The sequence below is a fragment of the Chlorocebus sabaeus genome, chromosome 12 (genome assembly GCF_047675955.1).
Source record: "Chlorocebus sabaeus isolate Y175 chromosome 12, mChlSab1.0.hap1, whole genome shotgun sequence".
NCBI lineage: Eukaryota > Metazoa > Chordata > Mammalia > Primates > Cercopithecidae > Chlorocebus > Chlorocebus sabaeus.
Window position 1 is genome coordinate 47,000,474 of NC_132915.1, and position 25,842 is coordinate 47,026,315.

Below are 25,842 nucleotides of genomic sequence, written 5' to 3' on the forward strand. Positions count from 1 at the left end.
TTGAATAAAAACTTATATCCTATAAATAAAATAGTGAAATATGGATTGTAAGAACAATTAGATTAATTACAAAGTAGCTTAAAATTAATGTCCAGGCTGGGCACAGTGACTAACGCCTGTAATCCCAGCACTTTGGGAAGCTGAGGTGGGCAGCTCACTTGAGGCCAGGAGTTCGAGACCAGCCTGACCAACATGGTGAAACCCTGTCTCTACTAAAAATACAAAAATTAACTGGGCATGGTGCCAGGTGCCTGTAATTCCAGCTACCTGGGAGGCTGAGGCAGGAGAATCACTTGAACCTAGGAGGCGGAGGTTGCAGTGAGCCAAGATTGTACCACTGCACTCCAGCCTGGGCAAGAGAGTGAGACTCTGTCTCAAAAACAAAAACAAAAACAAATTAATGTTCAGTGTTGTTGGTTAGTACCAATCTACAAAACTGAAGAATTTAATCTTTTAGCCCTGTGCTGTTGATTTGGATAAAGCTATATAGGACAGGAATATCAATATAGGAGCTTTTGTGAAGCTGGGTGTGACAATCATATGATGGATGACAGGCTCAGGATGGAAAGATATCTTCATAGCATGGAGCAGTGGACACAAAACTGAACAAAGATATGCACACAATGATGTGATTGGGTTTGAAAAAAACAAACCGAACGAGTAAAGATGAAGAAGGAAATAGCAGGTGGAAAAGATCTAGGGTTTTAGATTAAATGTTCAACCTCAAGTGATATACATGGCCATCACTGTGTCACATAAAGAGAATATTAGGATTTCCATTTATGTTTATTTAGATAAGCAACTTTTCAGTGTGTATGTGTGTTGAATTACGTAGCAGGATGGTAGTACATGAAAAAAACAAAACGCACTTGGGGTATCGATGTAATCTTTTTTTAACTAATAGGAGAGTGTGATCAAAAGTTTGCAGGCTGCTGGATTGGAAGTTCTGTTTGTTGAAAGGTAGCATAGTATAGTGGAAACTACAGGCTTTAGAATCAGATAGTCCTAAATATAAACTTTAACACGTAATGCTTATGTAACATAACTTAATGAGCCTCGCTTTCATTGAATGTAAAATGTATGTTATAATACTTCTCTCATAGGTATGTTGAGTGGTTGCAACAGGTTGATTTTACTGCTGTCTTTTGGTTAATTTCTCTGTTTTTTGTCTTTTATGTTTGATTCTTTAGGACTGGAGAAGATACCCTGTATAATTTTACTCTTTTAAATTTGTTGGGTTTTAAAAATGACCCTTAACTTTCCAATACAAAGTGTATCTTGCTGAATATTTCATGAGTGCTTGGTAAGAATGTGCATTCTTTGTGTTCTGTAAATGTCAGTTAGATCCTGTTGGTTGATGTCTTATTCAATTCTTCTGTATCTTTGCTAATTTTCTATTCATTAGTTCTATCAGTTGTTGAGAATGGGATGTTTGGTCCCCATGATGAGATTATTTTTTACAATTAATTTTTTAAAATGTACATCTGTGTCTGGCCTTGTGTGACCCAGAGTGGTCAGCGTAGTATAGAAGGAATGCAAAGAAGCTGTAGTGAGAGAATAGCCAGCTTCATACAGCAGAAAATGTTCTCATCCTATGATTTCCCACGAATTCAGCAGCAGAGTCTGTCACCATTAGCTTCCCGGGGTTTGTAGAAATACTGTCATGCCTTTGCTCTCCTTGTTATTATTGAGCAACCTTGCATACTGGAAGCTCCAGTGCCTTCTTTATACAATGAGCTGGTTTAGGTTAGTTTTCTAGTATTTAGTGACTCTTTCAGTCAGATACAGACTCATGTTTGACCCCCTCTTTTGGCATGTTATCATGCAGAATTAACCTGTTTTCACATTTCGCAGTAGCACTTGTGAAAATACATGCTTTCAGTTTTTTGGCCAAGTCCTTTTCTTTTTTTTTTTTTTCTTTTTTTGAGACAGAGTCTTGCTCTTGTCACCAGGCTGGAGTGCAGTGGCAAGACCTTGGCTCACTGCAACCTCTGACTCCCGGGTTCGAGTGATTCTCCTGCCTCAGCCTCCTGAGTAGCTGGGATTATAGGCACCTGCCACCACGCCCAGCTAATTTTTGTATTTTTTAGTAGAGATGGGGTTTTGCCATGTTGGCCAGGATTGTCTCCAACTCCTGACCTTGTGTTCCACCTGCCTCAGCCCTCCAAAGTCCTGGGATTACAGGTGTGAGCCACCGCGCCCGGCTGGCCAAGTCCTTTTAAAATAAACCTCTTGGGGAAGATATATTCTAGTGGAAAAGAAAGGATGTTAAGTGACAAAAAATATCCTCAGGCTTTGGGTCTTAACAAAGCAGTCATTCTTGAAAAGTCACATTTTGTTTCTGTATTCCTTATTTTCTAGAGTAACCCATCAAGTTCTTTTAAATAAATGTGTCTGTTTTAAATAACAGATGGCTGGAAAGATACCCCAGCTGAGAATTGATCTTTTAGGTGTTGATTTTAGTATAAAACAGTTACATTGACTCTGATGATTGTTACATTGGGATTTATATCCTTCAGTTTTTTTGTGTTAGATTTGCTTTTTTACTGTTTATTAATGCTTTCCTTTTTTCTGCTTTCCTCCTATTAAAATTTTTTTCTTATTATTTTCCCTCTACTCATTTGGCTGTTATGTATTCTGTTAGACTGAAATTTTAACACACATACTCTGATTAATTTTACAAAAGATATATCTGGGTTTTAGCAATTTTGTGAATCAAAGAACTAGGAATTTATTATCATATCAAAAAACATGACCACAGGGTTCTGAAATATGGATTTATTGTTGTTCTGTGACTCTAGTCCATTTCGTAGCTACCTGCTAATTGCGTTATTATTAATGGTTCTGGAGAAGGATCCATCATAGAGATGTCAAGGCTGGTATAAATTTACTGAGGAACAGTTTAATCCATGCTTCAGCACCGCAGACTTACTGTTAACAGATCTGCAATTAAAGTGAAGCTGCTGCCAGTTGTTGAACTTGAGTTAGAAACTGCAATAAGCCACAGGAAAAGAAGCAAAAATAAACCTCTTTTCAGATGAAATTGAAAATATCTATTGGAATAACATGAATTAAATACTTGTCACTTCATTCGTGAACTTTTGTTCTTTTTTTCCTTTTTATTACGGAGACAGACACTTCTCTAGTCTCCATTTCTTGGTTACTGTCACCAATAGTGGCAGTTTTCGATAAAATAATGTCAAGGGAGAAGACTACTGAAATGTAAAAATGTGGTGGTGGTAGTTATATTTAAAAAAAATATGTATCCTGTGGAAATAGTTTGCAGTTTTAGCTTCACTGTATCCACCCTCCTGGCATTAATTCAGTATCCTAAATGAAGTTGCTAGCTACTAAAGGAGTAGTTGGACTGCTGTGAAGCGAAAATCTTGAATTAAAAATTTCATTTGGGTAAAAATGAATTCCTGTGAATACATGTCAGCAAATAACAAAACTTCCTTTTGTTATTTCTCTTACCACAGAGACAATATCCAGAAATGTGTTGATGTGAAACAAAATCAAGGTGGTTGTCATGTGGATGTTGGATCAGGCTTCCGGAATGTTCAGCTCCTGTGTTGCTTTGCAGTTCTCAGTTGGAGATGCGCTCACAACTTTATACCTCTTTGCCGTAGTTTTTTGCACTTTAAAAATGAAAACTATAATGATCTTGAGCTCACGTAGTTGTCACACAGTGAAGAACTTTGAAAAAGGCAATTTTTCATTTAAGTTACATTACATATTAAAAAATTAATATCAAACTTAAGAAAAATAAGTTTATTTGACAAAAAAGCAAGTGATATTGGCTCTACAAAATGTACTTCTGAACTTTCTGTATGATTATGTATTTCTATAATATATAGAAATATATGGAAATATTCTATAATATAGAAATATATAATCATGTAGAAAATTCAGAGGTGCATTTTGGAGGGAGTCGGAATATTTTTCATCCACTTTCGTGCATAATCTTTCTTTCCTAGCCCTTATTTTTTCCACTTTTATTCACTCAGCTGTCCTAGAGGACAGTGACATTTTAGGGGAAATTTATTCAAACCACAGGGAATATTTAAGAAGAGTTTCTTTGCTTGAAAAAGAAATATTTCTTTGCTTTGATATTTTAAAGAAATTAATACTTTTAAAGTCACTTTTTTTTTTTTTTTTTTTTTTTTATTATTTCATAGTTTAATTGGCAGCATTTTTTCTTAACATATAAAAGAATGGGGCCAGGCGCGGTGGCTCGCGCCTGTGGTCCCAGCACTTTGGGAGGCCAAGACGGGCCTCCCAAACCCGGGAGACGGAGCTTGCAGTGAGCTGAGATCCGGCTACTGCACTCCAGCCTGGGCGACGGAGTGAGACTCTGTCTCAAAAAAAAAAAAAAAAAAAAAAAAAAAGGTACATAAAATAATGGAATCTTAGAGTTTATGAAATATGATAGGTACAATTTATGGATATGTAGTATGTAGATATTAAAGACACATGAAAATAATACACATTAACTTTAGAACAGTGATTACTTTTTTAAAGGCATTGGGAAAAGCGAGGTTTTTATTTTCTCCTTAAAAAAGGTAAAGATGTCAAAATGTTAAATCTGGGCAATAGGTAAAATTGTATTATTTTCTCTAATTTTCTGTATGTTTGAATTTTTCATAAAATCAAAAAACAAAAACAAAATTCAGTGTCCTAAATTGCCTTTCAAGAAGAGGGTACATACACATTTACAATCTTTTTTTTTTTTTTTTTTTTTTTATTTTTATTTTTTTTAAATTTATTTATTATTATTAAACTTCAAGTTGTAGGGTACATGTGCACAACGTGCAGGTTTGCTACATATGTATACTTGTGCCATGTTGGTGTGCTGCACCCATCAACTCGTCATTTACATCAGGTATAACTCCCAATGCAATCCCTCCCCCCTCCCCCCTCCCCATGATAGGCCCCAGTGTGTGATGTTCCCCTTCCCGAGTCCAAGTGATCTCATTGTTCAGTTCCCGCCTATGAGTGAGAACATGCGGTGTTTGGTTTTCTGTTCTTGTGATAGTTTGCTGAGAATGATGGTTTCCAGCTGCATCCATGTCCCTACAAAGGACACAAACTCATCCTTTTTTATGGCTGCATAGTATTCCATGGTGTATATGTGCCACATTTTCTTAATCCAATCTGTCACTGATGGACATTTGGGTTGATTCCAAGTCTTTGCTATTGTGAATAGTGCTGCAATAAACATACGTGTGCATGTGTCTTTATAGCAGCATAATTTATAATCCTTTGGGTATATACCCAGTAATGGGATGGCTGGGTCATATGGTACATCTAGTTCTAGATCCTTGAGGAATCGCCATACTGTTTTCCATAATGGTTGAACTAGTTTACACTCCCACCAACAGTGTAAAAGTGTTCCTATTTCTCCACATCCTCTCCAGCACCTGTTGTTTCCTGACTTTTGAATGATCGCCATTCTAACTGGTGTGAGATGGTATCTCATTGTGGTTTTGATTTGCATTTCTCTGATGGCCAGTGATGATGAGCATTTTTTCATGTGTCTGTTGGCTGTATGAATGTCTTCTTTTGAGAAATGTCTGTTCATATCCTTTGCCCACTTTTTGATGGGGTTGTTTGTTTTTTTCTTGTAAATTTGTTTGAGTTCTATGTAGGTTCTGGATATTAGCCCTTTGTCAGATGAGTAGATTGCAAAAATTTTCTCCCATTCTGTAGGTTGCCTGTTCACTCTGATGGTAGTTTCTTTTGCTGTGCAGAAGCTCTTTAGTTTAATGAGATCCCATTTGTCAATTTTGGCTTTTGCTGCCGTTGCTTTTGGTGTTTTAGACAGGAAGTCTTTGCCCATGCCTATGTCCTGAATGGTACTACCTAGGTTTTCCTCTAGGATTTTTATGGTATTAGGTCTAACATTTAAGTCTCTAATCCATCTTGAATTAATTTTCGTATAAGGAGTAAGGAAAGGATCCAGTTTCAGCTTTCTACTTATGGCTAGCCAATTTTCCCAGCACCATTTATTAAATAGGGAATCCTTTCCCCATTTCTTGTTTCTCTCAGGTTTGTCAAAGATCAGATGGCTGTAGATGTGTGGTATTATTTCTGAGGACTCTGTTCTGTTCCATTGGTCTATATCTCTGTTTTGGTACCAGTACCATGCTGTTTTGGTTACTGTAGCCTTGTAGTATAGTTTGAAGTCAGGTAGCGTGATGCCTCCAGCTTTGTTCTTTTGACTTAGGATTGTCTTGGCGATGCGGGGTCTTTTTTGGTTCCATATGAACTTTAAAGCAGTTTTTTCCAATTCTGTGAAGAAGCTCATTGGTAGCTTGATGGGGATGGCATTGAATCTATAAATTACCTTGGGCAGTATGGCCATTTTCACGATATTGATTCTTCCTATCCATGAGCATGGTATGTTCTTCCATTTGTTTGTGTCCTCTTTGATTTCACTGAGCAGTGGTTTGTAGTTCTCCTTGAAGAGGTCCTTTACATCCCTTGTAAGTTGGATTCCTAGGTATTTTATTCTCTTTGAAGCAATTGTGAATGGAAGTTCATTCCTGATTCGGCTCTCTGTTTGACTGTCACTGGTGTATAAGAATGCTTGTGATTTTTGCACATTAATTTTGTATCCTGAGACTTTGCTGAAGTTGCTGATCAGCTTAAGGAGATTTTGGGCTGAGACAATGGGGTTTTCTAAATATACAATCATGTCGTCTGCAAACAGGGACAATTTGACTTCTTCTTTTCCTAACTGAATCCCCTTGATTTCTTTCTCTTGCCTGATTGCCCTAGCCAGAACTTCCAACACTATGTTGAATAGGAGTGGTGAGAGAGGGCATCCCTGTCTTGTGCCAGTTTTCAAAGGGAATTTTTCCAGTTTTTGCCCATTCAGTATGATATTGGCTGTGGGTTTGTCATAAATAGCTCTTATTATTTTGAGGTACGTTCCATCAATACCGAATTTATTGAGCGTTTTTAGCATGAAGGGCTGTTGAATTTTGTCAAAAGCCTTTTCTGCATCTATTGAGATAATGATGTGGTTCTTGTCTTTGGTTCTGTTTATATGCTGGATTATGTTTATTGATTTGCGAATGTTGAACCAGCCTTGCATCCCAGGGATGAAGCCCACTTGATCATGGTGGATAAGCTTTTTGATGTGCTGCTGAATCCGGTTTGCCGGTATTTTATTGACGATTTTTGCATCGATGTTCATGAGGGATATTGGTCTAAAATTCTCTTTTTTTGTTGTGTCTCTGCCAGGCTTTGGTATCAGGATGATGTTGGCCTCATAAAATGAGTTAGGGAGGATTCCCTTTTTTTCTATTGATTGGAATAGTTTCAGAAGGAATGGTACCAGCTCCTCCTTGTACCTCTGGTAGAATTCAGCTGTGAATCCATCTGGTCCTGGACTTTTTTTGGTTGGTAGGCTATTAATTATTGCCTCAATTTCAGAGCCTACTATTGGTCTATTCAGGGATTCAACTTCTTCCTGGTTTAGTCTTGGAAGAATGTAAGTGTCCAGGAAATTATCCATTTCTTCTAGATTTTCCAGTTTATTTGCGTAGAGGTGTTTATAGTATTCTCTGATGGTAGTTTGTATTTCTGTGGGGTCGGTGGTGATATCCCCTTTATCATTTTTAATTGCGTCGATTTGATTCTTCTCTCTTTTCTTCTTTATTAGTCTTGCTAGTGGTCTGTCAATTTTGTTGATCTTTTCAAAAAACCAACTCCTGGATTCACTGATTTTTTGGAGGGTTTTTTGTGTCTCTATCTCCTTCAGTTCTGCTCTGATCTTAGTTATTTCTTGCCTTCTGCTAGCTTTCGAATGTGTTTGCTCTTGCTTCTCTAGTTCTTTTAATTGCGATGTTAGAGTGTCAATTTTAGATCTTTCCTGCTTTCTCTTGTGGGCATTTAGTGCTATAAATTTCCCTCTACACACTGCTTTAAATGTGTCCCAGAGATTCTGGTATGTTGTATCTTTGTTCTCATTGGTTTCAAAGAACATCTTTATTTCTGCCTTCATTTCGTTATGTACCCAGTAGTCATTCAGGAGCAGGTTGTTCAGTTTCCATGTAGTTGAGCGGTTTTGATTGAGTTTCTTAGTACTGAGTTCTAATTTGATTGCACTGTGGTCTGAGAGACAGTTTGTTATAATTTCTGTTCTTGTACATTTGCTGAGGAATGCTTTACTTCCAATTACGTGGTCAATTTTGGAGTAAGTACGATGTGGTGCTGAGAAGAATGTATATTCTGTTGATTTGGGGTGGAGAGTTCTATAGATGTCTATTAGGTCTGCTTGCTGCAGAGATGAGTTCAATTCCTGGATATCCTTGTTAACTTTCTGTCTCGTTGATCTGTCTAATGTTGACAGTGGAGTGTTGAAGTCTCCCATGATTATTGTATGGGAGTCTAAGTCTCTTTGTAAGTCTCTAAGGACTTGCTTTATGAATCTGGGTGCTCCTGTATTGGGTGCATATATATTTAGGATAGTTAGCTCTTCCTGTTGAATTGATCCCTTTACCATTATGTAATGGCCTTCTTTGTCTCTTTTGATCTTTGATGGTTTAAAGTCTGTTTTATCAGAGACTAGTATTGCAACCCCCGCTTTTTTGTGTTCTCCATTTGCTTGGTAAATCTTCCTCCATCCCTTTATTTTGAGGCTATGTATGTCTCTGTGTGTGAGATGGGTCTCCTGAATACAGCAGATTGATGGGTCTTGACTCTTTATCCAGTTTGCCAGTCTGTGTCTTTTAATTGGAGCATTTAGTCCATTTACATTTAAGGTTAAGATTGTTATGTGTGAACTTGATCCTGCCATTATGATATTAACTGGTTATTTTGCTCGTTAGTTGATGCAGTTTCTTCCTAGCCTTGATGGTCTTTACATTTTGGCATGTTTTTGCAATGGCTGGTACCGGTTGTTCCTTTCCATGTTTAGTGCTTCCTTCAGGGTCTCTTGTAAGGCAGGCCTAGTGGTGACAAAATCTCTAAGCATTTGCTTATCTGTAAAGGATTTTATTTCTCCTTCACTTATGAAACTTAGTTTGGCTGGATATAAAATTCTGGGTTTAAAATTCTTTTCTTTAAGAATGTTGAATATTGGCCCCCACTCTCTTCTGGCTTGAAGAGTTTCTGCCGAGAGATCTGCTGTTAGTCTGATGGGCTTCCCTTTGTGGGTAACCCGACCTTTCTCTCTGGCTGCCCTTAAGATTTTTTCCTTCATTTCAACTTTGGTGAATCTGGCAATTATGTGTCTTGGAGTTGCTCTTCTCGAGGAGTATCTTTGTGGCGTTCTCTGTATTTCCTGGATTTGAATGTTGGCCTGCCCTACTAGGTTGGGGAAGTTCTCCTGGATGATATCCTGAAGAGTGTTTTCCAACTTGGTTCCATTTTCCCCCTCACTTTCAGGTACCCCAATCAGACGTAGATTTGGCCTTTTTACATAATCCCATACTTCTTGCAGGCTTTGTTCATTTCTTTTTCTTCTTTTTTCTTTTGGTTTCTCTTCTCGCTTCATTTCATTCATTTGATCCTCCATCGCTGACATTCTTTCTTCCAGTTGATCGAGTCGGTTACTGAAGCCTGTGCATTTGTCACGTATTTCTCGTGCCATGGTTTTCGTCTCTTTCATTTCGTTTGTGAGCTTCTCTGCATTAATTACTCTAGCCATCAATTCTTCCACTTTTTTTTCAAGATTTTTAGTTTCTTTGCGCTGGGTACGTAATTCCTCCTTTAGCTCTGAGAAATTTGATGGACTGAAGCCTTCTTCTCTCATCTCGTCGAAGTCATTCTCCGTCCAGCTTTGATCCGTTGCTGGCGATGAGCTGCGCTCCTTTGCCGGGGGAGATGCGCTCTTATTTTTTGAATTTCCAGCTTTTCTGCCCTGCTTTTTCCCCATCTTTGTGGTTTTATCTGCCTCTGGTCTTTGATGATGGTGATGTACTGATGGGGTTTTGGTGTAGGTGTCCTTCCTGTTTGATAGCTTTCCTTCTAACAGTCAGGATCCTCAGCTGTAGGTTGTAGCTGTAGGAGATTGCTTGAGGTCCACTCCAGACCCTGTTTGCCTGGGTATCAGCAGCAGAGGCTGCAGAAGATAGTATATTTCTGAACAGCGAGTGTACCTGTCTGATTCTTGCTTTGGAAGCTTCCTCTCAGGCGTGTACTCCACCCTGTGAGGTGTGGTGTGTCAGACTGCCCCTAGTGGGGGATGTCTCCCAGTTAGGCTACTCAGGGGTCAGGGACCCACTTGAGCAGGGAGTCTGTCCCTTCTCAGATCTCAACCTCCGTGTTGGGAGATCCACTGCTCTCTTCAAAGCTGTCAGACAGAGTGGTTTGCGTCTCCAGAGCTGCTGCGTTTGTTATTATTTACTGTGCCCTGTCCCCAGAGGTGGAGTCTACAGAGACAGGCAGGTTTCCTTGAGCTGCTGTGAGCTCCACCCAGTTCGAGCTTCCCAGCAGCTTTGTTTACCTACTTAAGCCTCAGCAATGGCGGGCGCCCCTCCCCCAGCCTCGCTGCTGCCTTGCCGGTAGATCACAGACTGCTGTGCTAGCAATGAGGGAGGCTCCGTGGGTGTGGGACACTCCCGGCCAGGTGTGGGATATGATCTCCTGGTGTGCCGGTTTGCTTAAAGCGCAGTATTGGGGTGGGAGTTACCCAATTTTCCAGGTGTTGTGTGTCTCAGTTCCCCTGGCTAGGAAAAGGGATTCCCTTCCCCCTTGCGCTTTCCAGGTGAGGCAATGCCTCACCCTGCTTCAGCTCTCGCTGGTCGGGCTGCAGCAGCTGACCAGCACCAATCGTCTGGCACTCCCCAGTGAGATGAACCGAGTACCTCAGTTGAAAATGCAGAAATCACCGGTCTTCTGTGTTGCTTGCGCTGGGAGTTGGAGACTGGAGCTGTTCCTATTCGGCCATCTTGCTCCAAAAGCTAAAGTCACTTTTAATTTCAAAATGATATCAAACTTACATAAAAGTTCCACAGGCAGCATAAGATACTTCCATGTGTACTCTTTACCTTGATTCACCAGTATTCATCTGTTTGCTTCATTGACTTTATCATTAGTTCTGTCTCCCTTGTACACAAACTATTTTTCTCTGAACCATTTAAGAGTTCTTGTAGACTAACCCTTAACTGTTCCAATGCATACCTCCTAAGAATAAGGACATTTTCTTATATAACCATAGTACAGTGATAAGAAACAGAACTTTTTATATCCAGTCCACAATCTGAACTTAAATTTTATCAATTGTCTCAATAATAACTTTAATAACATTTCTCTCCTCCACTGGGTCCAGGATCCATTTACATGTATTGTGTTTAATTATTGTGTCTTAAGTTTCTTTTAATCTTGAATCGTTCTTCATCCTTTTTTCTTCCATGACCTTGATGTTTTTGATGAGTACAGGCAAATTATTCTGTAAAATGTGTCTTAACAGATTTGTCTGCTGTTTCTTGATAATAGTATTCAGGTATTTATTTGCTTATTTATTCATTAATGTTTATTATGTCCTCTTGGATTCTCATATAATGTTATAAACTATTACTATCAACATTTATTCTGATGCTCAAATTGGTACAAATCTGGCCAGTAGGAGCCCTATCAGCATAAAGAACAATGTCATCATCGTTCTTTACGTCATACATCATCTTGTACTTTTTCTGCTGCATCTTTGGAATCAGCCAGTACTCTCAGGACCCCTGGTTCTTTTTAGCAGAGAGTGGTGTTCAGGTCTTGGTGTTACATGTGCTTATTGCTGCCAGAATGTCATAACTTTTAGGTCTTCTTGGAGATCAAAGTGAGGGGAAAAATACACACACAAATGAATATGCCTCTGTCTGTTCATCCATCCATCCATCTAGTTGTCTGTCTATGCATGAAAAACCATGACTTTATCCTGATACCTTCAATTTCAGTCTAGCACCACAGGGTTCATTGCAGTATTCCTCCTTTCCATATTTGTAACTCCACCACCTAAGAAACATGGCTTTATTATTCTTAATATACCTACTTATTTGCTCACTTTTAACAAAAAAATATTTAAAATTTCTACCCTATAGCACCATGAAAAGTAACCTAATGACTAGAGTTTAGTGTTTGCTTATGGTTCTTTTTGTCTTAGGCTGAGGTTATGTAGTCAAAGTACTGCATTCAGAAGTTACTTGGGTTAGTCCCTTTTTTCCTCTCTTCAATGTTACTGTGTTCTTTATTTGAAATACAGTAAGATTCATATGTTTCTGTTGTATTCCCTTTTAACATTCCTTCACACATGCTTGTTGATTTTATTTATTTGGATGTGTGAAACAATATGGTTTCAAAAGTGAAAGACGTCCCCAGAAACATTATGACTCTAATTCTTTCAGTTTCTCTGCTCTGTTTATGCAACTCCCACCCTAGTTCCTGTAACCTATAGGTCACCAGAGTCGTCAGTTTTTGGTTTATCCTTCTTATATTCCTTTTGCAAAAACAAGCAGATTCGTGTGTCATCTTTTCCCACTCTTTCATACACAAAGGTAACATTGTGTGTGTGTGTGTGTCTCTCTCTCTCTCTATATATATTTTCTTAATATACCTATTTGCTCACTTTTAACAAAAAAAATTTAAAATTTCTACCCTATAGCACCGTGACAAATATGTATATGAAGTTTCATGTATATATGTAGTTTGCTTTTTTCATCAGTTCATAGAGATCATTCTCGTTCATCCTACCAGCTTACTCAGCCTGTTTTGTAAATAATCGGCATTTCGGTTGTCTCCAGCAGTTTGCAGTTCGGAAGCACTGCAGTGGATAACCGAGTGCATATGTACGTTTACAATGTTGGAGGCGAGCATTCTGGGTAAATTCCTGGAAATAACATTGCTAGGTCAAAAGGTAAATGTAAGTACTTTTGTTAGCTATTGTCAAATTCCCCTCCGTAAAAGCTGTACCAGTTTTCATTTGCACAAGCCAGGTTGTGAGAGGACCTATTTCTCCATGATCTTGTCAACAGAATGTGTTGTCAAATGTTTAAATATTTGCTGATCTGAAACATGAGAAATGGTATTGCAGCATAGTTGTAATTTGCTTTTATTATGTGTTAAGTTGAAGAGTTTTCACATGATAAATACAATTTTTAGATCTTATTTTGTGAATTGTCAATGTCTTTTGGCTGTTTTTTAAATGATGTTTTTGATCTTTTTTCTCTTTTAAACATTCTTGGTATATATTATTAGTGTTATTGGCTTTTTAACTGTGATACACATTGCAGCAAATATTTTTTTCTAGCTTGTCATTCGTTCTTTTTTGATTAGGATATAATTCACATACCATAACATTAATCCTTTAAAAGTGTGCAATTCAGTGATATTTAGCATATTCACAAGATTGTACACCATCATCACCATCTAATTCAAGAACATTTTCATCTTCCTAAAAAGAAACCCCATGCCCATTGGCACCTACTCTCCTCTACCCACAAATCCCCTGACAATCACTATACTTTCAGTCTCTAGGGATTTGACTACTGTTTTTTTTTTTTATGTCTGGCTTCTTTCTCTTAGCATAAGGTTTTCAAGGTTCATATATATTATAGATGCATCAGTACAACATTTGTTTTTATGGCAGAATAATATTGTATGGATATAAAACTTTTTCTCATCAGTTGTTGGACATTTATAATGTTTCCACTTTAAGGCTATTAAGAATGATACTGTTATGAACCCTTGTGTGCATGTTTTTGTGTGGACAAAAGTTTTCGTTTTTTTTTTTTGCATATACCTTGGTGGAACTATCGAGTCATGTGGTAAATTTACGTTTAACCTTTTGAGGCACTGCCAGACTGTTTTCCAAAGCATTTGTAGCATTTTACAATTTTGGCAGTGCTTGAGAGTTTCCATTTCTCCACATCCCTGCCAACACTTGCTCTTGTCTGTCCTTTTGACTGTAACCATCTTATTGGGTGTGAAATTGTATCTTATTGTGATTTGATTTGTGTTTCTCTTGAGACTAAGGATGTTGAGCATCTCTTCATGTGCATATTGGTCATTTGTATGTTTTATTTAGAAAAATGTCTTCTTTAAGTCTTTTGCCCATTTTAAATATTGAGTTGTTTTTATTGTTGAGTTTATATATTCTGGACACTAGACTCTTGTCAGATATATGATCTGCAAATATTTTCTCCCATTCTATGGGTTGTCTTTTCATGTTCTTGATGATGTTCTTTGAAACACAAAGTTTTGATGAGGTTCAGCTTACCAGGGTTTTTGTTTTTGCTTTGCTTCATATCTGAGAAGTCACTGCTTAAGCCATGTTTACAAAGACTAATGACTATGTCTTCTTTTAAGAGCTTTATTGTTTTAGCTTTTACATTTAGGTTTTAAATTTACTGTGAGTTAATTTTGTGTAAAGCACATGGTAGGTGTCCGGCTTCATTCTTTTGCATGTGAATATCCAGTTTTTGAAACTACTGTTCTTTCCTCATTGAATGTTCTTGGCATCCTTGTCTGTCAACAATCAGATACCCATAAATTTATGGATTTGTCATTTGTCTTTTGAGATTGCTTATGATTTTTTTTGGCCATGCTCAAGTTCGAATATTCATGTAGCTGAATTTATCAACATTTTGCTTATCTTAATTTTGAGTCAAAGAAAGTTTTTTCCTACACTTAAGTTATGGAGGAATTCACCCATGTTTTCCCCTTGTAATTGTGTCATTTTCAAAATGGCTGTTCTTTTGTCTCAGAATCGTTTATTTTATTTTATTACTTTAGAAGCAGGATCTCATTTTGTTACCTAGGCTGGAGTGCAGTGGCACAGTCATAGCTCACTGCAACCTCAAAGTCCTGGACTCCAGTGATCCTCCTGCCTCAGCCTCCTGAGTAGCCGGGACTACAGGAGCATGCCACTACGCCCAAGTAGTTTTTAAAATTTTTAATAGAAATGAGGTTTTGCTATGTTGCCTAGGCTGGTCTCAAGCTCTTGGGCTCAAGCAGTACCCCTGCCTTGGCATCCCAAAGTGCTGGGATTACACAGGTGAGTCACCATGCCTGGCCAGAATCATTTATTAAAAGTCTGTTTTGCTCAGTGATTTCAGGTGCCACCTGTTGCATATACTAAATTTGCATAGGTATATGAGTCTATTTTTGGACTTTCAAGTCTGTTTCTCTGCTTATGTAATACCATGATTTTTTTTAATTAAAAATTTTATTGTGTGTTAGTTTTAGGTTCATATACAGTTGTAATAAATAATATAGAGATTTTCTGTAACCTGTATCCAGTTTTCCCCTGTGGTAACATCTTGAAAAACTGTAGTATGATATCAAAACCAGGATATTGACATTAATAACAGTCTACAGGTTTTTTGCAGTTTACTTGAACTCATTTATATATATATGTGTGTATTTACTTCTGTGTCATTCTGTCACATATATAGGTTCAAGTGTTCACCACCACAGTCAAAATATGGAACAGTTTCATCACTGCAAGGATCACTTATGTTGCTTTTATAACCAAACCCACTTCCTCTTTCATCTTCCCTAGCCTCTGGCAACCACAGAAATGTTCTCCATTTCTGTAATTTTGTCATTTTAATGGCATTAGAAAAGCAGAATTATACAGTATATAATCCTTAGGAATTGGCTTAAAAATTCTTTTCTCAGTGCAGTTTCTTGGAGATTTACTCAAATTGTTGCATGTTTATTGTTGAGTAGTAGTGTACGGTATGGATAGACCAGTTTGTATAATTGTTTAGTTTTGAAGGACACCAGGGTTGGTTCTGGGTTTGTACTCATAAATAAAGCTGCTGTGATCACAGGTTTTTGTGTGAACATAAGTCTTCTACATTCCTCTGAGATAAATGCTTATGAGGGTGATTGTATTGAAGTGGCCTTGTTTTCTGGAGTGACATTCAGAATTCTTGGTCTCATAGCCAAGGAAATCAAGGACATGGATACACCAAGGGTGAAGTTTAGAGCAGAAATTTAATAGGAGAAAGAAAAAGAACAGCTCTTTGCTACAGAGAGGGGTCCCAGAAAAAGGGTTGTCATCCTGCAGTGAAATGCAGGAATTTATACAGATGAGCTAGTGGGGAGGCGGTATCTGAACATAGGGTGAGAAAAACCAGTTAGGACCAGGTGTGGCATCTGCATAGGGTGCAAATCTCTGGAAGCCCCTACCCCAATCTTTTATCATATAGGCAGGTCCTCAGCCTGAGCTAGTCCGTGTTGCTTATTTCTTTCTTACTGTGCATGTGCTCAAAAAGGGGAGGTGGAACCCCCATGGTGGACATGCTTGGTCCCAGCTAGCCCTTTCTGTCCATGCAACTGCTGGCATCCTCCAGTGCAAGCTTCCAGGTTCCTTATCTATGTTTGCAGCCTGATATTCCAGGCTACTCTTTGTTGGAAAATAAGCAATTTCTTGGGCTGCTTTTTGTTAGAAGGGAAGTTCTGCCAAGGATGCTTTGCCCTCACTATCTGCCTAAATAGTTTTTTCTACTTCCTGTATCATGACAATGGCATGTTTAGTTATATAAGAGACTGTGAAACTGTTTTAATTATAGGGGCTTTTCAGTATGTTTTAATATCTGGTGGGGCCAATAGCCCCTAACAGCTTTTCTTTTCAAGTATTTTCCGAGCTTTTACACACAACAGTTGTATTATGCCAATGATATGTTTTTGTCTAAATGATCCTGCTCATAGGATTGCAGATGGACCAAGTAGCATTTCCTTTGTTTTCCCAACTTCAGCTCTTGACTATCTTTAGTCCAACTTGGCTGGCAAATTGTCATTTTAGTATGTCACATTTGCTTGCACCTTTTCTGAATTTCTCTATTCTTTTTAAGAAACTAAAGTTATGACATTTTTATTCCTCTTCTTATTCATTTCTTATCTACTTGAAATAATGGGACTTACATATACATCAGCGATTCTCAAACATTAGTGGGTAACAGATTCACCTGGAAGGCTTATTAAAACACAGATTGCTAGGCCTCAGTCCCAGAGACTCTAATTCAGTAGGTGTGGGGTGGGGCCTGACTATTTGCATTTCTGCAGCACCAAGTGATGCTGAGGCTGCTGGCCTGGGGACCACATTTTGAGGACTACTAGTCTATGTTAGTGTAATGGCTTATGGAGTGGCTCTGGTAAGATTGCTGGGTCTTACGATTGACACTATATTTGAATGATTGTGTAGGGCACATGTCATTAGGTCTGTACTGCTGAAGAAACAAGATACATGATGCTGGTATCTAACAGACTTTTAAATCTTAGTCCTGAAAGGAGATAGAAAAGTTCATCTTTTAAGTCATTCATTTATTGAATCTTTCATTTATTCATCAGATTTCTTTGCTTCCAACTACATTTGCTAGGCAGTGAAATGGATTCTGTTTTACACAGTGAGGATTTTTTTTAAGAAAAGTTGAATATATCTTCTAAAATTCTATATTTAAGAAGTAAAAAGTTACTAGAGATTAGGAAGGGTAGTGTGTGGCAGGGTGAGGGGAACGTCATGAGACGACAGCACAACAAGGTGACTGTAGTCAATAATAATTTAATTGTACATTTAAAAATAAAGAATATAATTAGATTGATTGTATCACAAAGGATAAATGCTTGAGTGGATGGATATTCTATTTTCCATGATATGATTATTACTCATTGCATGCCAGTATCAAAACATCTCATGTACCCCATACATATGTACATCTACTATGTACCCACAAAATTAAACAAAATTATAAAAGCAAAAAACAAAAAAGAAAAAGAAAAGCCCTTGACTTTCAGAAGCCTCTGAATAACCTTTGCAGTATTGTGCCTCTGTTCTACACATAATTAACTGTGTTGAAACTGAGAATTAAAGCTGAAATGTAATTTTACAAACTTGGTAATGGCCTTTATAACTGATAACGACATCTTGGTTGCCTTGAGACAACAATCAAGGACTTGATTTCCTTGAGATAAGGACTTTGGTTGAATCAGTATTTCTTTAAGTATTTATCTTGTCTCATAATAATTGTGTTACCTCAACAAAGGTTGTACTCATACTTTGACAAATGAAACTATACCAGTAAATTAATTATATTTAAGAGTAGGATTGACTAGCAGTTACCCATAGACTAATGACAGAGCCCATTGTGTTCCATGAAACTAAATTGGAAACTGACCTCTGGAACTCAATGTTTTGTTTTGACCTAAATCTACTCTGCAGTGTGAGGTAAATACAATTGCTTAAAGATTCTTAAGCAATTGATGTTGAATTTGCTTATTTTGTATTTGATTCAAATGGTACATAGAGATATGTGTGTAGTGTGGTTTGGCAATAGTTAAAATTGGGAGCAGAGAAGGAAAATTTTAGAAATCTTCGTTTCCAAGCAACCAAACACACAATATCAGATCCGTGTACCACTTGCTTAATGTTAAGATGCCCTAAATGTAAATAATTGATTGAGCAGAGACTGAAACAACCATTATAGTCAGCTGAATTCCACGCTCCTTGACCTGAGCTCATTATGCTCAGGTTGGAGAGTAGGGTGGCTGAATTCTCTTAGAAAAAGAGCCCAGATAATTTCTGGCATGCACATAGATCCTGAAAATTAGCTGGACTTAAGTAACCAATTGGTTTTCAAGCTTTAGTTTAGTGAATGTGGGGATCCTGATCTGTAATCCTTCAGGAGGCAAATGAACTGCAACAGAGCCACGGTCTCTCCCCCCTCTCCCTTTTCTGGGAGCCACGTGCCCCCTCCACCCTATAATACAGAGGACCTAAGGAATGATTGATTTTATAAAATATACAGAGTAACACACTCTATATATTCATCAAGCCCTGTAAATAACTTTAACTTCTAGACCTCTCTGATACAAATATATCTCTTTTCACTTCAGAAGCTTTCCATGGGTGATTTCATCCATGTTGGTGGTTTTAACTCTTGTGCTTATATGGATGACTTCCAAATGTATACCTCTGCCTCATTTTCTTTCAGAATTAGATTTTCATATTGTAACACATGCTGGACAGTCATTCATAGGTCCAACTCAAAATGTCTAAAATGAATTAATCTCTTAGCTGTCTTCTGCTCCAGAGAAGACTACTCTGCCTGCTCTGCTCTGTCCTGTCTTGGGATATATTTGGCAGTATCACTGGGCTCTTTCATTTCTTGCCCTGTTATCCTTACATGTGGCTGTTTCCCATGGTCTGTCAATTTTGCCTTAATAGTCCTCCCCAATAAATCCTCCCTCTCTTTTGCTGTTAGAGCCTCTCACCTTGACTTTTCTTTCTTTCTTTTTTTTTTTTTTTTTTTTCCTTGAGACACTCTCACTTTGTCACCCAGGCTGGAATGCTATGTCTCTTTTAATTCTTTTGCTTTCAAGACTTTGCTCTGGCTCACCCATCTGCTGCCATCCCAGATTATGTCAGTTGACTTTATCCTAAGGTCTCCATAGGGCATCCTGTGTCTATCTCTGTGGTAGATCCTTGCCCACTTTATTGAGCTCATCTTTAAGTTCCTTGAATGGAGGGTCTGTGTTTTATTTCTCTGTTTCCCTCTTTCCTTGTGTGGCTCTTGAAATCATTATTAATTGATCTATGCCTTATGGAGGGGTGCAGAATAAACTCCATAATTGTGGCAAGAAATGTCTTTGCTTTTTCTTTTTAATGCCAATGAGAGTTAGTAACATGTTCTTTGTATTTATCTTGGGTATCCATTGCTGCATACCAGATCACCCCAAAACTAAGCAGCTTAAAACAATAAACATTTTGTGTGTATGTGTGTGATTATTTTTTTAAGACGGAGTCTCTCTCTGTCGCCCAGACCGGAGTGCAGTGGGGTGATCTTGGATCACTGAAACCTCCACCTCCTGGGTTCAAGCAGTTCTGCCTGAGCCTCCTTAGTAGCTGGGACTACAGGTGTGGCCACCATGCCTTGGCTAATTTTTGTATTTTTCGTAGGGACACGGTTTCACCATATTGCCCAGGCTGTCTTGAATTCCTGACCTCAAGCAGTCTGCCCACCTTGGCCTCCCAAAGTGCTCAGATTACAGGTGTGAGCCTGCCCAAAACAAAGAACATTTTATTTGTTCACGATTTTGTTGGAAAATCATGGACTCCTGATTTAGTTGGGCTCAGCTGGGTGTTTCTTCTTTTGGTCTTGTTAGGGGTCACTCATGGGTCTTCATTCATCTGGTTGTCCAACTGAAGGTGGAAATTCTAGAATGATCTTACATCTCTGGCAATTTGTTGCTGGCTGTCAGCTCTGCCTCCCTCTCTCATGCCTAAAGGGACTGGCCAGGGTTTCTTTCCATGGCAGTCTTGGAGCAGCAAGAGACTAAGGGTGAAAGTTGCAAGGCCTTTAGAGGTCCAGGCCCAGAAAGTGTACAGTGGCAGTTCAGTAACATTCTCTTGGCCAGTGCAAGTCACCAGACCAGCTCAGATTCAAGGGGTGGGGAATAGACTTCATGTAGATGGTAGGAGCCACCAAGTCACATTGCCAAGGAGTGTGCATACAGGGATGGGAGGAATGTGATTGTTTGTTGTGTCAGCATGTATACCTTGCTAGAACTGAATTGACGTCTCTACTTTTTGAGCATTTTTTGTACATTGTTGTGTTATTTCTCTGTGGTAGTCATCTCACATGCTTTAAACTTTGTATGTCTTATTTCCTTCCTTAGTAGGTCACATTGGGAGCTCATCTTCCTCTTATACTTAGGAGACAGTGCAATAAACATTTATATGTCTCATAGCACATACCAGATTTTTAAAATTTGGCAGGCTTTAAATAAGGACTTAAGGGGTGAATTGTCTTTTTAAATAAGTAGTTCAAGTATATAGAAAAGTAAAAGACAGGCATTTACCTAATACTCTGAACATCTTGAGATAAAGTAGTGCTGTGAACTGATAGCTAAAATAACATTACCAAATTTAGTTGGGTCATAATTTCGGGCTTGCCTTTAAAGCTAAAGAAATTCCTTTATATGTGAATATTACAGGCATTTGTGTAATATCAGTATATCTCTGAAAAGAATACACTGATTACAGAACTCTTTAAGTTGTACAGAGGCTATTTTTCCCTAGAACTTCAATATTCTTTGCTCCGCAAGAGAGGGAAGAGTAAAGAAGGTGACTTAAGGATGTAGACATGCTGTATCTAGCACTGTTATTTGTTGTCAATAATATACTGATAAAAATGCTAATACCAGGTTGGGCGCATTGGCTTATGACTGTAATCCCAGCACTTTGGGAGGCCGAGGCAGGCAGATCACGAAGTCAGGAGATTGAAACCATCCTGGCTCACATGGTGAAACCCCATCTCTACTAAAAAACACAAAAAATAGCTGGGTATGGTGGCAGACACCTGTAATCCCAGCTACCGGGGAGGCTGAGGCAGGAGAATCACTTGAACCTGGGAGGCGGAGGAGGTTGCAGTTGGCTGAGATCACGCCACTGCACTCCACCCTGGGCTGACAACAGCGAGACTCTGTCTCAAAAACAAAAAGAAAAAAAAAGCTGATGCCTTTCTTGCATATTGGGTTTGTTCCATGGATGACTTTTTCCTGGAGTTCATAGAAGCTATGTGTAACCAAAGGGGGCTGGAGAGTGAGAGAAAGGGGCTGGAGAGTGAGAGAAAGCAAAATATTTGACTAGAATAATGGAGAGAAATACATTCTGGTTTAGGGGCTACGGGTAGACCTAAGTTTCTGCACTGTGTTGTATCTAAAAAACATAAATCCTTGCTGTTAATCTTAATTTCTAATCTTAGTCTTTAGTGTCTCTTCTTTTCTCTTTTTCCTTCCCTTCTTCTCAACTTTGCTATAAAAATATTGACGCATGTAGAATGGGAAGAATTATTTTTGCCCAAACTGTAAAAAGTATATCACAGGCTGGGTGCGGTGGCTTACGCCTGTAATCCCAGCACTTTGGGAGGCCAATGTGGGTGGATCATTTGAGGTCAGGAGTTCGAGACCAGCCAGGCCAACATGGTGAAGCCCCATCTCTACTAAAAATACTAAAATTAGCTGGACATGGTGGCGGGCACCTGTCATCCCAGCTACTCCAGAGTCTGAGGCAGGAGAATCACTTGAACCCAGGAGGTGGAGGTTGCAGTGAGCCAATATTGCACCACTGCACTCCAGCCTGGGCGACAGAGCAAGACTCTGTCTCAAAAAAAAAAAAAAAAAAAAGAGTATATCACAAATATTGTTACATATTTTTCCTTAATACAAAATTATGCATCCCTAAAAGTGGCATTTTACTACATAGCCTCAGTACAGTTTTCACAACTCAATTCTGCCCTCTTAAAACAAGGTTGCTGGTACCATCTTCACTGATGAAAGGCCTGTGGCTAAGAAGGTCTGAGACATAACAGATGCTTCTCCATCTTGCTTTCCCATCTTTCTCTAGTTAGTTTATTTTTGTCCTTTTAATCTTTTTATATTATTTTTCTCTTCTCCATAATTCTGCCTTCTGCCCTCTTATAGAGATGTCTGCTCTCTGTGCCAAATATTCCTTAAATTCCTTCATCTTGGCTCCCCTTGGGAGAGACTAAGGGAAGACACTGCAGTACTAGGTCTGCTCAGAGGAGATCCTGGCCTGCCCTCATGGGATCATTTGGTGACATCTTCCTCCATCACGCCGGCAGTCACGCCTGTGGACTTCGAGGCTGAGCAGGATCTTCTGTCCTGAGAGAACCCACGTTCATATTCTGACTTGATCTCTGTGAAGATTTTAAAAACATTTTTGTTTTCTGAAAAGATATAGCTGTACCCATTTAAGCAAACATGGAAGTCTGTTCATTATTTTCTCCTTTTTATTCATTCTCATGTTCACATTAACTGTATAATCTTGTTTTTGGCTTATCTTTGACTTTTTTTACATACTACATAGATTGGACAATTTTCCTGGTGATAAGGTACTCTGACATTGTGAAGTGGTGGCTCAATATTAATTTTAGAGTGGATGCTTTGAAATACTATCAATGAGAAGATTTTAGCATTTTATAGCCTTCAAGCTCTTATTTGGGGGTCTGCAACATTCCCTTTATGTGTTAAATGAATGAATGATAATTTTATACAAGTCACACCAAATCTTTTAACTACCCATGCTTATAGAAACTTTCAAGGAATCAAAAAGGGGCTGTATTAAAATGGGGAAAAATAGGAAGAAGCTTAGAAATAATTTTTAGGAAATATATTACCTTTAAGCATAGAACTAAGGAGGAAGAGGTAAGTGGCAAGACAACAACAACAACAACAACAACAACAACAACAACAACAAAAGACAGTCTATTCAGTATGTGGATTGGAAGCCTGTACTGTAGTGAGCAGTACTTTACAGTATTACCAATTAATGCTTGCCTTTTTCTGTTCTCTTTTTCTTTGTTGTCATTGTATTTTCCTCTGTTTCTTGATTTATCTGCAAAAATACAGGCACATTTCTAAATCTGTGTTAGGGTTTCCTGTAGCATGGTCATATGTCACCAGTGAGTCCACTGACTCTGAATTAAGAAAACATGGGCTTAATATGCAGAACACTGAAACTGGACTCTTTCCTTACACCTTATACAAAAATTAACTCAACATGGGTTACAGACTGAAATGTAAAACCTCAAATCATAAAAACCCTAGAAGAAAACCTAGGCAATACCATTCAGGACATAGGCATGGGAAAAGACTTCATGACTAAAACACCAAAAGCAATTGCAACAAAAGTCAAAATTGACAAATGGGATCTAATTAAACTAAAGAGCTTTTGCATAGCAAAAGAAACTATCATCAGAGTGAACAGGCAACCTACAGAATGGGAGAAAATTTTTGTAATCTACCCATCTGACAAAGGTATAATATGCAGAATTTATAAGGAATTTAAACAAATTTATAAGAAAAAAAAACCCCATCAAAAAGTAGACAAAGGATATATGAACAGACACTTCAACAAACGTGAAAAAAAGCTCAACATCACTGATCATTAGAGAAATGCAAATCAAAACCACAATGAGATACCATGTCATGCCAGTCAGAATGGCGATTATTAAAATGTCAAGAAACAATAGATGTAAGACTGGATAAATAGGAATGCTTTTACACTGTCAGTGGGAATGTAAATTAGTTCAATTATTGTGGAAGACAGTATGGCGATTCCTCAAGGAACTACAACCAGAACTACCATTTGACTCAGCAATCCCATTATTGGGTATACACACAAAGGATCATAAATCATTCTACCCTAAAGACACATGCACGCATATGTTTATTGCAGTATTATTTACAGTAGAAAAGTCATGGAACCAACTAAAATGCTCATCAGTGATAGACCAGATAAAGAAAGTGTGGTACATATATACCATGGAATACTATGCAACTATAAAAAGGAAAGAGATCAGGTCCTTTGCAGGGACATGGATGAAGCCAGAAGCCATCATCCTCAGGAAGCTAACACAGGAACAGAAAATCAAACACCGCATGTTCTTATAAGTGCGAGTTGAACGTTGCGAACACATGGACACAGGGAGGGTAACAACACACACCAGGGCCTGTTGTGGAGGGAGGCGAGGGGACGGAACTTAGAGGATGTGTCAATAGGTGCAGTAAACCACCATGGCACATGTATACCTGTGTAACAAACCTGCACATTCTGCATATGTATCCTGGAACTTAAAGCAAAATTTAAAAAAAAAAAAAAAGGAAAACATAGGCTTAAATAGGGCACCAGATCTATTCCTCCTTTGGAAAACCCATTAAGTATGGATAAATTCTAAGAGGTATTTTTTTAACTAGCATCCTAAGCACTTCCTAAGCACATTCTCATAGTTTGCAAGTTAGCATGATGTTTGTGTATTTATGTGTTTTAAACTCCAGCAACTTTTGTATTATTGAAACTAAAACTGACAAGAAACTTCCTATGAACAGTCTTCTGCTGGGGTGTAGAAAGCTGATAAAGTGTTGCCTCCATGCTTACAATAGTAAAAAATCCAGATAATATGCAAAATGACAACTTCTCTTGGTCTCATCAGAGAATTTTGGTTGTGGAGCAACTAGCTAGCCTGAAATCTAAGGAAAAGGTACGAATTTCCAAGTAGATGGGACAAGACATTTGCTTAATTGGGGTAAATGCTGATGCTGATGTCATATAAGCTAGTAAGAAAAAAACTCAGTTACGTTTTAAGTACTGAAAGCTGAATGTATGTCAGCATGGGAACTGCAGCTGTAAGGAGTATTCAGTCACATGCAAGCACTTCTCCACAGACCTCACCTTGTGCTCATGGGGAAGACTGGGGGCAAGGCAAGTGATAGGAGAATGCCATTCTTACGGTGCAGACCTTGGGGGAGGCAAACAGCAACCACTGCAAGAAAGGCATGAAGCCCTCTGGATCCTTCTTCCCTAACCCTTTCTCTCCTATGGAACAAAAGCTCCTGGGGGAAGGGCAGCAAACTCTAGGCTCAGGGGAAAGGTGAAGACCTATTTCAGCTAGGGAAAAGGAACAGGAAAATTGCTCCACATTTGGAGGAGGGTCAAAGAAATATTATCCACTGGGACTACTCGAGTTCTCCTAACGTTGTGGGAGGAGGTAGATCACTTGGAAAGTCCTACTCCTATACCCAGGCAAACAGATCCTGCCTAAGACTGAGGTTGAACCAGAACAAGAGAGTACTTTCTCTCTATACACACCAGGATGCTAAGCTCAGAGTAAGAAACACTGATGGTGTACTGCTAGGGGAGCGGGGAGAACATGGGGAGAGACCCTTCCTAAGGTGTAGGCACAAAGGGAAGACCTAAAGCTGAGGGTGAAGCAGCCATGGAGAAACACACTGTAGCAAACCAGCCCCACCTGAAGAACAAAGTAATGCTAAAGACACCTGAAACCTGGGTTGTGCAGAGGATAATAAGCCTAAATT

The 25,842-nt window shown here is 38.6% G+C and overlaps 1 protein-coding gene across 2 annotated transcripts in view; it reads left to right on the forward strand.

The window, feature by feature from the left end:
- Positions 1 to 25,842, forward strand: part of SH3GL2 (SH3 domain containing GRB2 like 2, endophilin A1) — a 236,923-nt gene that overhangs the window by 85,025 nt on the left and 126,056 nt on the right. The gene's annotated exons all lie outside the window — the stretch shown is intronic.